Here is a 15,924-nt window from a genome sequence, read left to right on the forward strand (position 1 = left end):
ACCCTGAGGATCGCCTTCCATTTCCATGCAATTTCCCTTCTCACTCCCTTTCCCTCCCACCTCTCATCCCTGTTTACTGTAAATATTCTTCTCAAGCTCTTCGTCCCTACCCTGTCCTTGTTTACACCCCTTATATCAAAGGAGTCATTTGGTATTTGTTTTTTAAAGATTGACTAGCTTCACTTAGCATAATCTGCTCTAATGCCATCCATTTCCCTCCAAATTCTATAATTTTGTCATTTTTTAATGCAGAGTAATACTCCATAGTGTATAAATGCCACATTTTTTTTATCCATTCATCTATTGAAGGGCATCTAGGCTGGTTCCACAGTCTTGCTATCGTGAATTGAGCTGCTATGAACATCGATGTAGCAGTGTCCCTGTAGCATGCTCTTGTTAGGGCTTTAGGGAATAGACCAAGAAGGGGAATAGCTGGGTCAAATGGTGGTTCCATTCCCAGCTTTCCGAGAAATCTCCATACTGCTTTCCAAATTAGCTGCACCAATTTGCAGTCCCACCAGCAATGAACAAGAGTGCCCTTTTCCCCGCATCCTCTCCAGCACTTATTGTTGTTTGACTTCCTAATGGCTGCCAGTCTTACTGGAGTGAGATGGTACTTAGGGTAGTTTTGATTTGCATTTCTCTGACTGCTAGCGATGGTGAGCATTTTTTCATGTACTTGTTGATTGATTGTATGTCCTCCTCTGAGAAGTGTCTGTTCAGGTCCTTGGCCCATTTATTGATTGGGTTATTTGTTATCTTATTGTCTAATTTTTTGAGTTCTTTGTATATTCTGGTTATTAGGGCTCTATCTGAAGTGTGTGGAGTAAAGATTTGTTCCCAGGATGTAGGCTCCCTATTTATCTCTCTTATTGTTTCTTTTGCTGAGAAAAAACTTTTTAGTTTGAGTAAGTCCCATTTGTTGATTCTATTTGTTAACTCTAGCGCTATGGGTGTCCTATTGAGGAATTTGGAGCCCGATCCCAGCGTGTAGATCATAACCAACTTTTTCTTCTATCAGATGCCGTGTCTCTGATTTAATATCAAGCTCCTTGATCCATTTTGAGTTAACTTTTGTGCACGGCGAGAGATAGGGATTCAGATTCATTTTGGTGCAAATGGATTTCCAGTTTTCCCAGCACCATTTGTTGAAGATGCTATCCTTCCTCCATTGCATGCTTTTAGCCCCTTTATCAAAAATAAGATAGTTGTAGTTTTGTGGATTGGTTACTGTGTCCTCTATTCTGTACCATTGGTCCACCCGCCTGTTTTGGTACCAGTACCATGCTGTTTTTGTTACTATTGCTCTGTAGTATAGTTTGAAGTCTGGTATCGCTATACCGCCTGATTCACACTTCCTGCTTAGTATTGTTTTTGCTATTCTGGGTCTTTTATTATTCCATATGAATTTCATGATTCTTTTATCTATTTCTACAAGATATGCTGTTGGGATTTTGATTGGCATTGCATTGAACTTATAGAGAACTTTTGGTAATATCGCCATTTTGATGATGTTAGTTCTGCCTATCCATGAGCAGGGTATGTTTTTCCATCTTCTAAGGTCTTCTTCTATGTCTTTCTTTAGGGTTCTGTAATTTTCATTGTATAAATCTTTCACCTCTTTTGTTAGGTTGATTCCCAAGTATTTTATTTTTTGGGGGGATATTGTGAATGGAGTAGTTGTCCTCATTTCCGTTTCAGAGGATTTGTCGCTGATATACAGGAATGCCTTTGATTTATGCGTGTTGATCTTATATCCTGCCACTTTGCTGAATTCATTTATTAGCTCTAATAGCTTCTTTGTAGACCCTTTTGGGTCTGCTAGGTATAGAATCATATCATCTGCAAATAGTGATAATTTAAGTTCTTCTTTTCCTATTTTTATGCCTTTAGTTTCTTTTGACTGTCTAATTGCTCTGGCCAGTGTTTCGAGGACTATGTTGAACAGAAGTGGTGAGAGAGGGCATCCCTGTCTTGTACCAGATCTTAGAGGGAATGCCTTCAATTTTTCTCCATTCAGAATGATGCTGACCTGTGGCTTATCATAGATTGCTTTTACAATGTTGAGGTATGATCCTGTTATCCCTAATTTTTCTAGCGTTTTGAACATAAAGGGATGCTGTACTTTGTCGAATGCTTTTTCTGCATCTATTGAGATGATCATATGGTTCTTATTTTTAAGTCTATTGATGTGGTGAATAACATTTATTGATTTCCGTATATTAAACCAGCCTTGCATCCCAGGGATGAATCCTACTTGATCATGATGTATAATTTTTTTGATATGTATTTGAATCCGATTCGCCAGAATTTTATTGAGGATTTTTGCGTCAAGGTTCATTAGAGATATTGGTCTGTAGTTTTCCTTCTTTGATGTGTCTTTGTCTGGTTTCGGAATCAGGGTGATGTTGGCCTCGTAGAATGAATTTGGAAGTTCTCCCTCTTTTTCTATTTCCTGAAATAGCTTGAAAAGTATTGGTGTTAGTTCCTCTTTAAAGGTTTTGTAAAACTCTGCTGTATACCCATCCGGTCCTGGGCTTTTCTTAGTTGGTAGTCTTTTGATGGTTTCTTCTATTTCCTCTATTGTTATTGGTCTGTTTAGGTTGTCTATATCCTCCTGGCTCAATCTGGGCAGATCATAGGACTCAAGGAATTTATCTATGCCTTCACTATCTTCTATTTTATTGGAGTATAAGGATTCAAAGTAATTTCTGATTATCTTCTGTATTTCTGAAGTGTCTGTTGTGATATTGTCTTTTTCATCCCGTATGCTAGTAATTTGGGTTCTCTCTCTTCTTCTCTTCGTTAGCATGGCTAAGGGTCTGTCAATTTTATTTATTTTTTCAAAGAACCAGCTTTTAGTTTTGTCAATTTTTTCAATTGTTTCTTTTGTTTCAATTTCATTAATTTCAGCTCTGATTTTAATTATTTCTTGCCTTCTACTTCTTTTGCTGTTGTTTTGCTCTTCTTTTTCTAGGATTTTGAGATGAAGTATGAGATCATTTATTTGTTGGTTTTTTCTTTTTTTGAGGAATGAACTCCAAGCAATGAATTTTCCTCTTAGAACTGCTTTCAATGTGTCCCATAGATTCCGATATGTTGTGTCTGTGTTTTCATTTAACTCTAGGAATTTTTTAATTTCCTCCTTGATGTCTTCTAAAACCCATTGATCACTCAGCAACCTATTGTTCATTCTCCAGGTGATGCTTGCTTTTTCCTTTCTTCTTTTATCATTGATTTTCAGTTTCATTCCATTATGATCAGATAAGATGCATGGTATTATCTCTACCCCTTTGTATTGTCTTAAGAGTTGCCCTGTGACATAGTATATGGTCTATTTTTGAGAAGGTTCCATGTGCTGCTGAGAAAAAAGTGTAGCTACTTGATGTTGGGTGGTATAGTCTATATATGTCAATTAAGTCTAGGTTGTTAATTGTGTTATTGAGTTCTATAGTTTCCTTATTTAACTTTTGTTTGGAAGATCTGTCCAGTGGTGAGAGAGGTGTGTTGAAGTCTCCCATGATTATTGTATGTTGGTCTATTAGACTCTTGAACTTGAGAAGAGTTTGCTTGATGAATACAGCTGCACTATTATTTGGGGCATATATATTTATGATTGTTATGTCTTGTTGGTGTATGGTTCCCTTGAGCAGTATGAAGTGTCCTTCTATATCCCTTTTGATTAGCTTTGGCTTGAAATCTATTTTATTAGATATGAGTATGGACACTCCTGCTTGTTTCCGCGGTCCATATGAGTGATATGATTTTTCCCAACCTTTCACCTTCAGTCTATGTATATCTTTTCCTATCAAATGTGTCTCCTGTAGACAGCATATTGTTGGGTCTTGTTTTTTGATCCATTCTACTAGCCTGTGTCTCTTAATTGGTGAGTTTAAGCCATTAACATTTAGGGTTATTATTGAGATATGGTTTGTTCTTCTATCCATATTTGTTTATTGATGTTACTAAACCTGATTTGTTATCCTCTTTGACTACTTTCCCCCCTTTACTGTCCTACCTCCCATTGTTGGTTTTCAATGTTGTTTTCCATTTCCTCTTCCTGTAATGTTTTGCCAAGGATTTTTTGAAGAGATGGTTTTCTAGCTGCGAATTCTTTTAACTTTTGTTTATTGTGGAAGGTTTTAATTTCATCTTCTAACCTGAAGCTTAATTTCGCAGGATACACGATTCTTGGTTGGAGCCCATTGTCTTTCAGTGTTTGAAATATGTTATTCCAGGATCTTCTAGCTTTCAGAGTCTGTGTTGAGAGATCAGCTGTTATCCTGATTGGTTTACCCCTAAATGTAATCTGCTTTCTTTCTCTTGCAGCTTTTAAAATTCTCTCCTTATTCTGTATGTTGGACATCTTCATTATAATGTGTCTAGGTGTGGATCTCTTATGATTTTGCACATTCGGCGTCCTGTAGGCTTCTAGGATTTGGGATTCTGTCTCAATCTTCAATTCTGGGAAGTTTTCTCGTATTATTTCACTGAATAGACTGTTTATTCCTTTGGAATGGAGCTCTGTGCCTTCCTGTATCCCAATGACTCTTAAATTTGGTCTTTTGATATTGTCCCATAATTCTTGGATGTTCTGCTCATGGTTTCTTAGCAGACTTGCTGAGCTGTCTATGTTCTTTTCCAGTTGAAATACTTTGTCTTCATTGTCTGATGTTCTCTCTTCTAAGTGATCTACTCTGCTGGTAGTATTCTCAATTGAGTTTTTAAGTTGGTTTATTGTTTCCTGCATTTCTAGAATTTCAATTTGTTTGTTTTTTATTACCTCTATCTCCCTGTGAAATTGATCTTTTACTTCCTGGATTTGTTTGTCAATGTGATCTTTCATTGTCTGATTTTGCTGTCTCATGTCTTCCTTGAGACTCCAGATCATCTGAAGCATATATATCCTGAACTCTTTATCTGATATTCCATCTGTTGCAGCTATTACCTCTTCTAAAGTTGAGTTGACCTGCATTGCTTGTGGTCCTTTCTTTCCTTGTCTTTTCATACTGCTCGCGTTTCTTTCTGCTTGGTGCAACTGTTGTGTTTTGAAATTTACCCCCTATTTATTTATGTTGCTCTTGTATACTTGAAAAGTCTCCCTTGCAGGTGCGGGCGGCGGCTGTGCCCCTACTCCAATTGGGGTGACGTGTCTACCACGCTGGCGGCTCTCTGGGCCTGTTCCGGGAGTGGAAGGCGGCTCTGCTCTGTCCCTATTCCAATTGGGGTGTCGTGACTACAATGCTGGCAGATCGCTGGGCCTGTTCCGGGCGTGGGCGGTGGGCTTGGCTGGCGGGATTCCACCTAATGGCAGTCCCTAACCTCCCTGCTTGCTAATTAATGGCTTCTCTGAGGCGCCACGCCTTCTGTAGCTGCGGGGCAGGCCGCGCGAATCAGTTGGCCTGGATCTCCGGGGTCCTGCTGCTGGCTGTTTTGATGTTGCAAGCTGTTGGAGAGTGGTGGTGTATTCTTCAGCTTTCCCGGATGGTGGCCACTGATTGCCTCGGTGGAGTGTCCGCTGTTTTGATGTTGCACTCTGAAGGAGAGTGGCGGTGTATCCTTCAGCTTTCCCGGATGGTGGCCGCTGACTGCCTCGGTGGAGTGTCCGCTGTGGGGGATGGGACTGTACCGCTTCCTTCCCCTTCTGAGATCCCGTGCTCGGCCCAAGGGTCCGTGTGGGCTTGGCTGGTGGGATTCCACCTAATGGCCTTCCCTAACCTCCCTGCTTGCCAATTAATGGCTTCACTGAGGCGCCACGCCTTCTGTAGCCGCAGGGCAGGCCACGCGAATCAGTTGGCCTGGATCTCCGGGGCCCTGCTGCAGGCTGCTGGGATCCCTGGCACTCTATCACTTTGATTTTTTCTGCTTGCCCCTCCCCCAGCGCTGGCTAGCCAGGTTTCCTTTTGGCTGCTACTGGGAGGAGGGTTTGGAGGTCAGGTGTCTCTGGTTTCCCCCTAGTCTGTATGGAGGCTCAGCTTGATACTCCCTCTCCCGGCAAGCCTAGGAGAGATTTTATGCGAATTCCCGCTGTCTGGGGGGTGAGCTGAATGACACCGACCTGTTTTGATGTCGCACTCTGAAGGAGAGTGGCGGTGTATCCTTCAGCTTTCCCGGATGGTGGCCGCTGACTGCCTCGGCGGAGTGTCCGCTGTGGGGGATGGGACTGTACCGCTTCCTTCCCCTTCTGAGAACCCGTGCTCGGCCCAAGGGTCCGTGTGGGCTTGGCTGGTGGGATTCCACCTAATGGCCTTCCCTAACCTCCCTGCTTGCCAATTAATGGCTTCACTGAGGCGCCACGCCTTCTGTAGCCGCAGGGCAGGCCACGCGAATCAGTTGGCCTGGCTCTCCGGGCCCTGCTGCAGGCTGCTGGGATCCCTGGCACTCCTCGAATGGACTCTTCTTCCTATGGTTTCCCCAAGGCCCCAGCTGTGTTCGAGCTGGGGACAGAATGCCTCTCACCCCAGAACCTTCTGGAGGGGCTGTTGGTCTGGGCAGAGTTGCCCACCTACTCAGAGTACTCCTTGGTCCTAGTGAAGCCAGACCTGCCTGTACCCCAAGAGGTCCTGGGGCCGGAAGGCTTCACGACTCTGGGCAGCCATCACAGTTGCTTTTTCCTCCCTGACTAAAGCATAAGCTCTGAGACACCAACCCCCATCCGCTTCGTGCCAGTTCCCCAGACTTGAGCCTGCACCAGAGGCTCTTAGACCAGCCAGAAACCCTCCCGAGTAACCCTATCAGTCAGACAGCCATGAACCTTCCGCCTGCTCCACCCTGCCCACCCCCCAAATAAAGCTTCTGATTAGAACCTTCCAGAAACCCTAAGGCCAGAGCCTTCCAAGGGCTGAAGACACATTCTGGTGAGCTTTCTTTTAAAATTATATGAAGTTCACTTTAAGTTTTACCCATTAGCACCTGGTATCTTTGAAAAGAAATTTGCCAACTATCTTTTAAAACACCATAAAAATATCCATCTTCTTTTACTTAGATACCCCATTTCTGATAGTATAACTTAAGGAAATAATTGAGAAGAAGCAATGGTTACACCACCTAACCTGACCCGGGAAATGACCATATGTACAACCACAGAAGACGGTTACATTATATTCTTACATGGCTACCTACTCCGTGGTGTCATAGAGCTCTTAAAGATCTGACGAACTGGGCGTGGCGGTGCACGCCTGTAATCCCAGCGGCTAGGGAGGCTGAGGCAGGAGGATTGCAAATTCAAACCCAGCCTCAGCAAAAGCCAGGTGCTAAGCAACTCAGTGAGACCCTGTCTCTAAATAAAGTACTAAATAGGGCCGGGGATGTGATTCAGTGGTCGAATGTCCCAAGTCCAATCCCTAGCACCAAAAAAAAAAAAAAAATTTAAGTTACAAAGATACACAATGCATCATGTACCCTGGCCAACACAAAGTTAATCTGCATGTGACCCAAAGGGAGGCCATGTGTTGGGCTGTTAGGACTACAGAGGGCCTGCCCTCCTTCTTCCTTCCCTCCCCCTTGGTCTCCTCCTCCTCCTTCCCTTCCTTCTTTTTTACTTCCTTTTCTTTCTCCCTTAGCAGAGCTCATTGACATTTCTGTCTGTCTCCAAGAGATAGGGAAGAGAGCCCAAGATTGGCACTTCCTTGCCCACAGATAGTAGGGAAATGTGCTGAACCCATTTCCCCTGCTTTCCTCCTCATTTCCAAACTCTCTCTCTTCTCTCAGTCCCCGTGAACTCGAAAAAAAACAAAATATCACCATCGCCACCATCATCATCTTCACCTCCACCTCCATCATCCTTGTTGCCAAGCCCAGAGCCCAGCTAAACACCCTCCCTAATGGGTCGAAGTTGTTCTGGAGACCCAGCTTCAGAAACACCTGTTCCTGGAAAGTGCCACACATAGGCATGTTCCAGGAACTGTCTCTGAGGGCCACTCATTGAGGCTCTGCCTAGGCCAAGTCAGCCTGTAAAATATATCCTACACATTAGTATACACAAGATATTTGCCACTCATTTTGTGGACACTTTATTTTAGTTATTTATTTTTTTATGTGGTGCTGAGGTTTAAACCCAGTGTCTCACACATGGTACACAACTGCTCTACCACTGAGCCAAACCCCAGCCCCTCATTTTGAGTTTTAATAGTAATTATTTGGAGTAGTTAGGTTGAATGCTGTAACAAATAGACCCCCCCAAAAAACACACACAAAGCTATACTAGATTGGAGGAGTTCTTTCTGTACTTCAAATGTTAATTCGTTTGTTGCTCATAACAGTTGCAAATTCCATCCGCTTGCTCCCCTTGGGGAGCAGAGGAGCTAATGCCTAGAAGACTGGCCTTGTGCTTGGTTGAACAAGTCCAACTATCGGGAAGCACATGAGCAGAAAAGTCAAATTGCAGTCCCAAAAGGAGAGCAGATGATGGTGGGTAAAGAGGGACCCACCTGGCATGGTCAGCAGAGTGGTCCGGGCGGTGGGGGGCTCTGACTCAGCAGAGAGCCCAGTGCCCTGCCAGGGCTGGGGAGAAGCAGGCATCTCACTCTGCCCTTGTAGGGGCAGGGGTTGAACTGGCAGCTCCTCCGGAGGAGCAGCCTGGGCCCCCACCCTTGTCCTTGAGCATGCAACTCACACATAGTCCAACTCCATGTGACTGGGGCTGCAGCCTCAGCTGTGGGTCAATTCCAAAGTCCAAAACAAAAATGCACAGACCCCAAGAGATTAATTTGGCCACATGACATTTCTGAACTTCTGGCCACAAAAGCCATGGCAATAGAGGGTAAAGATAAGTTGCAAGCGGATGGAATTTGTAATAGTTACAAGGAACAAATGAATTAACATTTGAAGTACAGAAAGAACTCCTCCATTCCAGTGTAACTTTGTGGTATCTATTTGTTACAACATTCAACCTAACTACTCCAAATAAAAACACAAAATGAGTGGACAGACATCTTGGGTATACTAATTTGTAGGATATATTTTGCAAGGGCTGACTGGGCCCAGGCTTGAAGCCACAGTGGAAGTGGACACAGGCTCCCTATGGGGTTGGGACCGGCATCTTCCCAGGCACTAGACACAGAGCCTCAGGGCTGGCTTTCACCTCTGTATCCTGGACACCACAAAGGACAGGGGACTGGCATGATCTGCAGAGAAAAGGGATAGAAGGCCAAGAGAGGAGAGCCCAGAAGAAACTGATCCTCCTGGGCTTAGCAGACAGAAGGGCTTCAGGGAGCTTTGGTCTTCTATATGTGCGTGTGTGCACAAGTGTATGCTTGCACTTTGTGCACAAGTGTGGACCTGCCACATCCACTTGTGAACTTGCATCCATACACATACCTGTGCACCCACATTGCCACACATGTCCCCCACCTCCCAACAACCAGAGAGGTGGCTTCCTCACCACCTTCTCCAGCCCCAAGGGGGAAGCACCATCCATCCATGGGCTCAGGCTGAGTCTCCAGGGACAGAGGCTGTTCCATCCTTAATTCGAGGGTTTGCAAAGCAGGGGTCAACCCTCTCTTCTGGCACAGGGGGAAGTGGGAGCCATCAAGGTTAAAGTTACAGGGGCAGGGAGGGCCTTTTGGGTCTTCCTTAGGTTAGAATTGCCCTTCACCCTGGGACCCCAGCACCTCCACCCTCCTAGAAGAGACCCAGGCCCTGGGAGGAAGTGGGCTGAGAACTGCCATTGACCTACCGGATACCCTCACTTTTTTTTTAAATTCTTAACATGCTGTCCTCCACACCCCAAATTATTAAATACTTTTACTTTAACTGAGCATTAATTGAGCATATCAAAAAACTCAATGGTATCCCCAATCCCACCCCCAGAAATAATCAGGGTGCGTCCCAGCGAAGTCAAGCACTGAGGGGCAGGGCCCAGCCCAGCCCTGGGCTTCATTTTGTTTGTTTTTTCTTTGTTCTTCATGAGAAAATATACATAACATAAAATTTACCATCTTAGTAAATTTTTAGTTTTGTTCAGCTCAGCGGCCTTAAATAAATTCCCTCTATTGTGTCGCCATCCATCTCTGGAGTGTGTTCTGGTGTCTCAAACTGAACCTCAGCACTGGCTCAACAACTCCCCACCCCATCCCCAGTCCCCAGCGACCCCCATTCTATTCTCTGTGTCTGAATTTGATGACTCGATGAATTCTATGGAAGTAGAATCATACATATTTGTCCTTTGGAGGCTGGGTGATTCCACTGAGCATAAGGTCCCAGAGTTCATCATCTGTGCTGTAGCCTGTGTCCGGATTTCCTTCCTTCCTTTTAAGGCTGAGTAATATTCCACTGAATGACTAGGCCACATCTCCTGCATCCAGTCATCCAAACACTGACTTGAACTGGAGCCTTTTCTGGGGACTTTTCTTCCCTTTGAAGCTTACTGGTGCCCACAGCACCATTTCCCTCTCCCAGATCACAATTAAGTCTCAAGGTTACAGTAAAGTCTTCTCAGAGGTACAGCCAGGAGATTCAGATCTGTGTTTGCAGGACAGAGGAGGTAAGTCAAGTCCCCCCACCCCACCGCCAGAGGTCGGCTGAGAGGAAGAGGTGGGGACAAAGGGGAAGTGGATGGGCCGAGCTGGGCCCTTAGTGGACTTTAGAGTGACCCACTGCCCGGCACACCTCGACACTGGAGGGGACGGACCATGAAGGGAAAACCTGCCCCTCCTCAAGGGGACCAGAATTGAACAGGGAATATCTCAGGAATCTCCCTAAGAAAGGTAATAGCAGACACAGGACCTCTACTGAACACAGGTCTACAGCCAAACCCTCTGGCCCAGAGTGAGTAGGTTCATTGAAAAAGAGGGTCAAAGCGGGAATCATACAATAAAACTGCCAAGGTTTCAATGTGCGCCCCAAGGTCCATGTGCTGGAAATTTAACCCCCAATGGAACAGTGCTGAGAGGAGGGACCTAAGAATAGTGGTTGGGTCTTGAGGGCTCTGTCCTCAAGGGTGGGCTAATGCTGTCATCACAGGGGCTGGTGACTTATCACAGGAATGGGTTCCTGACAAAGGGCACTCTATTCCCCTCTGCTGCTCAGCCTCTCTCTCTCTCTCTCTCTCTCTCTCTCTCTCTCTCTCTCTCTCTCCTACACATGCTCTCTTGCCCTCCTGCCTTCCGCCATGGGATGACACAACACAAAGGCCCTTCCCAGATGTGGCCCCTTGATTGGGAATTCCCACCCTCAGGAGCCATGAGCCAAATAAACTTCTGTTCATGACAGAGTTCCCAGTCTGTAGAATTCTGTTATAGCAACATAAGACCAAGACAGGAAACGGGCCTGATAATCTAAAGCTTTCATCTGAAAACACACTTGATGACCACACTTTGATGTCGGGCTCCAGGCCTTGAATTTGAGAATGAGCCACTCAGTGAAGTCCACATCAGCATTTTTTTTGTTGTTGTTGTTGCATAAATCACATCCATAATGCATAGCTGGGATTTCCGGCTTGTTTTCCTTTCAGTGGAGCCAGAATTTAAAGACACGGGTGAAACAAGTAACTGAGGTTCCTCTGGAAATGGGTTTCCAACCTTTTACAGCTGTCGTGCCCATGTCCAGTTTGACATTGACTTTTGTAAAACAACTTACTTTTCTCAAGTGTTTGCAAAGCATCCAACCTGAAGATCAGAGGAAGAAACCATTCATTCTTATGCCCCTCATCTCTCCTTGGTTAACTCCACACTTACTAAGATTACATCATGATTACAAGTGCACCTGTCACAAACACATGTGGAGATGAACCCACAGACTCCTGGGGCCGGGTAGCGTGCTCTACAGGGCGAGCTGGTTAAGCGGGACCAGTCACAGCCCCCTCACAGCTGCCAAGGTTATAGAATTGGGATCCTTCCCAACATCAACTTTTTTTTAAAAAAAGTTAAACTTAGCATTAAAATAAAAAGCAAACTATATAAAATTCTATGCACTATCCCTACCCATTTTCCCCAGTTCCTTCCAAAGGCCCTAACCTCAGCTGCCAGGTTCATGGAAGCTATGGACAGAATCATAGATATTTCATACACATGATTGACACTGAATTTTTTTCACTTAGCATTTTATCATAAATATTTTCACTACAGCTCATTCGTGGCTCAGGGGAGAGGACATGGCAGTAGCTTATTTCCTGCTCCTTGGAGGGATTCCTCAGCACACGGTGCTGGTATGTGATATTATAATCTTGGGTGTCCCCAGGAGACTGTGAGCCTTGGGGGCAGGTGGGGCCTTCTCCATCTTTGTTTCCCAGTGCTGAGCACAGAGAAGTGTTCAGAAGGGATGGACCTGGAGGGAGCCAGGCGTGTGAGTGACAGTGGGATGAAAGAGGGACCCTATCTGGGTCCCTAAGACATGGGGAGTCTCCAGTGCCAAGTGTGTCCCAGTGCCTAGCACAGCAATGGCTGAGGCTGAGGCTGAGCCCGGGGCCTTCCAATCTTACTCCCCACCAGCAGGGGGAAGACAGGCCTGATGCAGCCCAAACTGAAAGATGTGACATTGATCCAGCCCCAGACACAAGGTTCTCTCCTTACAAGCTCATTCATTCTTCCTAACTATAAAGTCTAACTCTTTCCATTTTACAGATGGGGAAACTGAGACTCAGAGAAATGAAGCAGGTGCTCAACTCTCATCTCTGACTCAGGTCTACCTGGAGTTCGAGCTCCTCCCCACCCCATAGAACGTCACCACAGGTGGAATCAACAAATAGGGAGGTGGTCAGTGTCGGGCTGCACCATCTCCATTTGCAGATGGAAAAGTGGAGGCCCTGTGGCGAGTTACAAGTCACCATCATAGTTGGTTGGGTGGCAGCCACATCCAGACTGGCACCAGCCTCTCACCTCCAACCCAGCCTGCCACTCTAAACTGTTCTTTGTATCATCTGCTCTTATAACCCTCACCCATGACATGGGGATCATAACAGCTTCTAACTCATGCAGTTGTTGAGATGAAATGAAACATTGTTCAAGAGCTTAGATCAGCCCATTCCTCCCCACCTCTCTATAAAAGTGAGCTGTTACTTAGTCTCATTTGGAGACTAAGTAATTTGGAGCTCCCTTGGGCTGAGCTCTGATGCAATTCAAAGAAGCAAAAGTGGGACTCTAAAAGCATGACTGGGGAGGACATGGACATTCCTGAAATCAGCACCAGCAAAGACAACCAACACAGTACCATTTCTTCCACAATCCCTTGGTACAGGAAACATTTCTTTGTTTTTCAAATAAAAATTTCAAAACTCTTAAAAACAATTGCCTTTGACAAGCAAGGAATACTTGAACTCATTCCCACAGTGCAAGTCCAGCACTACAGAGGTCTCCCTGCAATCCCCCCACTACAGTAGGGGACTCACTTCCGTCTGCATGCCTTGCCTCCACTGGGAAGTTCATTTTCAGTGGGTCATGTTCAGGGTCACCCAGAGGCTGGGAGCTGAGTCCTTCTCTACGACTTGGGAAAGGACTGGGTCTTTGTCCACTGTGGCCACTACCCTAGGCCTGTGCCACCAGCAAGGAATTCAGTCTCCAGGTATATCATGCATAGCTCCTCTGCACCCCCAAACCAGGACACTGAGCTACTGACAAGATGAAGACTGACCTTGTGTTGCTTGAGTAAGACTCCAATACCTATCCCCTGCCCCTTTTGTGGTGGCCCCCTGTTACAGTTTAGATCTGAAATGTACCCCCCACACATTAAAAAAAAAAAAAAGTTCATGTATTGAAGACTTGATTCCTGGTACAGCAATGTCCAGAGTGGGAGGCGTGGGGGAGGGGGTTGAGAAGTGATCAGATCATGAGGGCTCTAGCCTGATCAGTGGATTAATCCATTTGATGGATTGATCATTTGAATGGACTGATGGGAGGTAGTGGAAACTAGGCAGGTGGGGAATGGCAGAGGAAGTAGGTCGTGAGGTGAGGGGTGCTCTTGGGGACTGTATCTAGTTCCTGGACACACACTCTCTCCTCTCTCTCTCTCCCCTCTGCTTCCTGACTGCCATGAGCCGAATGCTTTCCTCTGCCACACCTTTCCACCATGCTGTTTCTGCCTCAGAGCCAGCCAACCATGGGCTGAACCCTCTGGAACCCTGGAACCCTGAGCCAAAATAAATCTTTCCTCTCCTGAGTTGTTCTTGTCAAGTGTCTGGGTCACAGCGATAAAGAGCTGACTAACACACCCCAGTTCCGGTCGAGCCACTCTCTTCTCCCTCCCTCCAAAGCACTAGCCTCCGTTCTGTTCCCTTCAAGGAGCCAGCTCACCATTCCCTAGGGGCTGACTCACCAAGGCCAGTGGCAACCATGGGATGGCTCAGCCCATTCTGACCCCCGGGGGCGGCTTCCTCTTCCTGGGTTGGGGGTGGAAAACCTTTAGGGAGAGCACAGCTGCAAAAGAAAAGAGCCACGCCCCCAAACCCACCAGACACAGGTTATTTGTTCTGGAGTCACTCACCGTTTCCCACCCTCCCTCTGGAAGGGCCCTGGTAGAACCCCGTGTTCCTGCCAGGCCTCGGCCCCAGGCTGCCCTGGAGGTGTGGGTGGAGGATGTTGTCTCCAGCTGTCCCAGAGGGACTTGGTGGAGGCCTGGGCAGGGAAGGGGATGCTGGATGTCTCCCTGATGGGTTCGCATCAGCTACCGAAGGGTACTTTTCCTGTTGAAGACTCGCCCTGTTATACCAGGTACAGACAGCAAGTGTAGATGCAGATGTCCCAGGGCAGGGTGAGCAGGGCCTGGGAATCAGAACACATGGAAAGTCATCTCCCACCTCTGAATACTGGGGATCCCTAGAGAGAGCACCCTTCAGTCTGAACATGTAAGAAAAGAGGTCAAATCTGAGCTAAATGGGGATGAAAAGTCGGTGTTACAGTTGGGATCTGAAGTGTCCCCTGAAGGCTCATGTATTGGAGGCTTGGTCCCCAATGCACCCATGTCCACAGGTGGGGCTTTTGGGTAGTGACTGGATCATGAGGTCTCTGACCTCATCCATGGTTGAATCCATCACAGGTTCATGATTTAATGGACCTTGGGGAGGTGCTGGGACTGCAGGAGGTGGGGCCTAGGTGGAGGGAGGAGGTCACTGAGAGGAGAGGGTAACTCTGGGAGGGCTTATTTTGTCCCTGGCCCCTGCTTTGCACTCTCTTTGTTACCTAGCCCCCATCTGCTCTGTCACTTGCTCCCAGCCATGATGTGGTGCCTTGCCCAGGGCCATAGTGATGGGGCCAAGAGACCATGGTCTGAAACCATGAGCCAAAATAAATATCCTCCCTTTAACTTGTTTTTCTGAGTCGATTCAAGGTGCCGTAACCAATTGCCATAGATTGTGTGGCTTCAACAATAGACACTTATTTCTCAAAGTTCTGGAGGCTGGAAGTCTAAACTGGAGTTCCCAACATGATTGGGAGGTGATGACAGCTTTTTTCCTAACTGGCAGATGGCCACCTTCTGGGTGTGTGTTCATGTGACCTTTCCTTAGTAAAGGCAGAGAGAGAGAGAGAGAGAGAGAGAGAGAGAGAGAAGAGAGGAGAGATAGAGATCTGTTTTCCTCATGAGAGGCCCCATGAGGACTCTACCCCACCACCTCATCTAAGCCTAATCACCTCCTAAGGCCCCACCTCCTCATAGCCTCACACTGGAGGTTAGCACTTCAACACATGGATTTTGTGGGGAAGACAGACATTCACATGCACAGACACACACACGCGCGCGCGCACACACACACACACACACACATACACAAATGAAAAAAAATCAGCAGCAGAATGAGTTAAAGATTCAGGTCGTTTGGTGCCCCTTCTGTGCTCTGATGGCTGGGTCTGCTACAGAACCTGGGAGGGGTGATCTTTCATTAGCTACAGGCAGCCAGGAGGGCACCACAGGGGGAACAGCACCTCTCAGGCAATAGGGAGCATGGTTTTGAGCAGTGTTGGGGTAGAAGGCAAAAGGCAGGTTTGTGAAGCGGTG

This window comes from Urocitellus parryii, chromosome 6 (genome assembly GCF_045843805.1).
Source record: "Urocitellus parryii isolate mUroPar1 chromosome 6, mUroPar1.hap1, whole genome shotgun sequence".
NCBI lineage: Eukaryota > Metazoa > Chordata > Mammalia > Rodentia > Sciuridae > Urocitellus > Urocitellus parryii.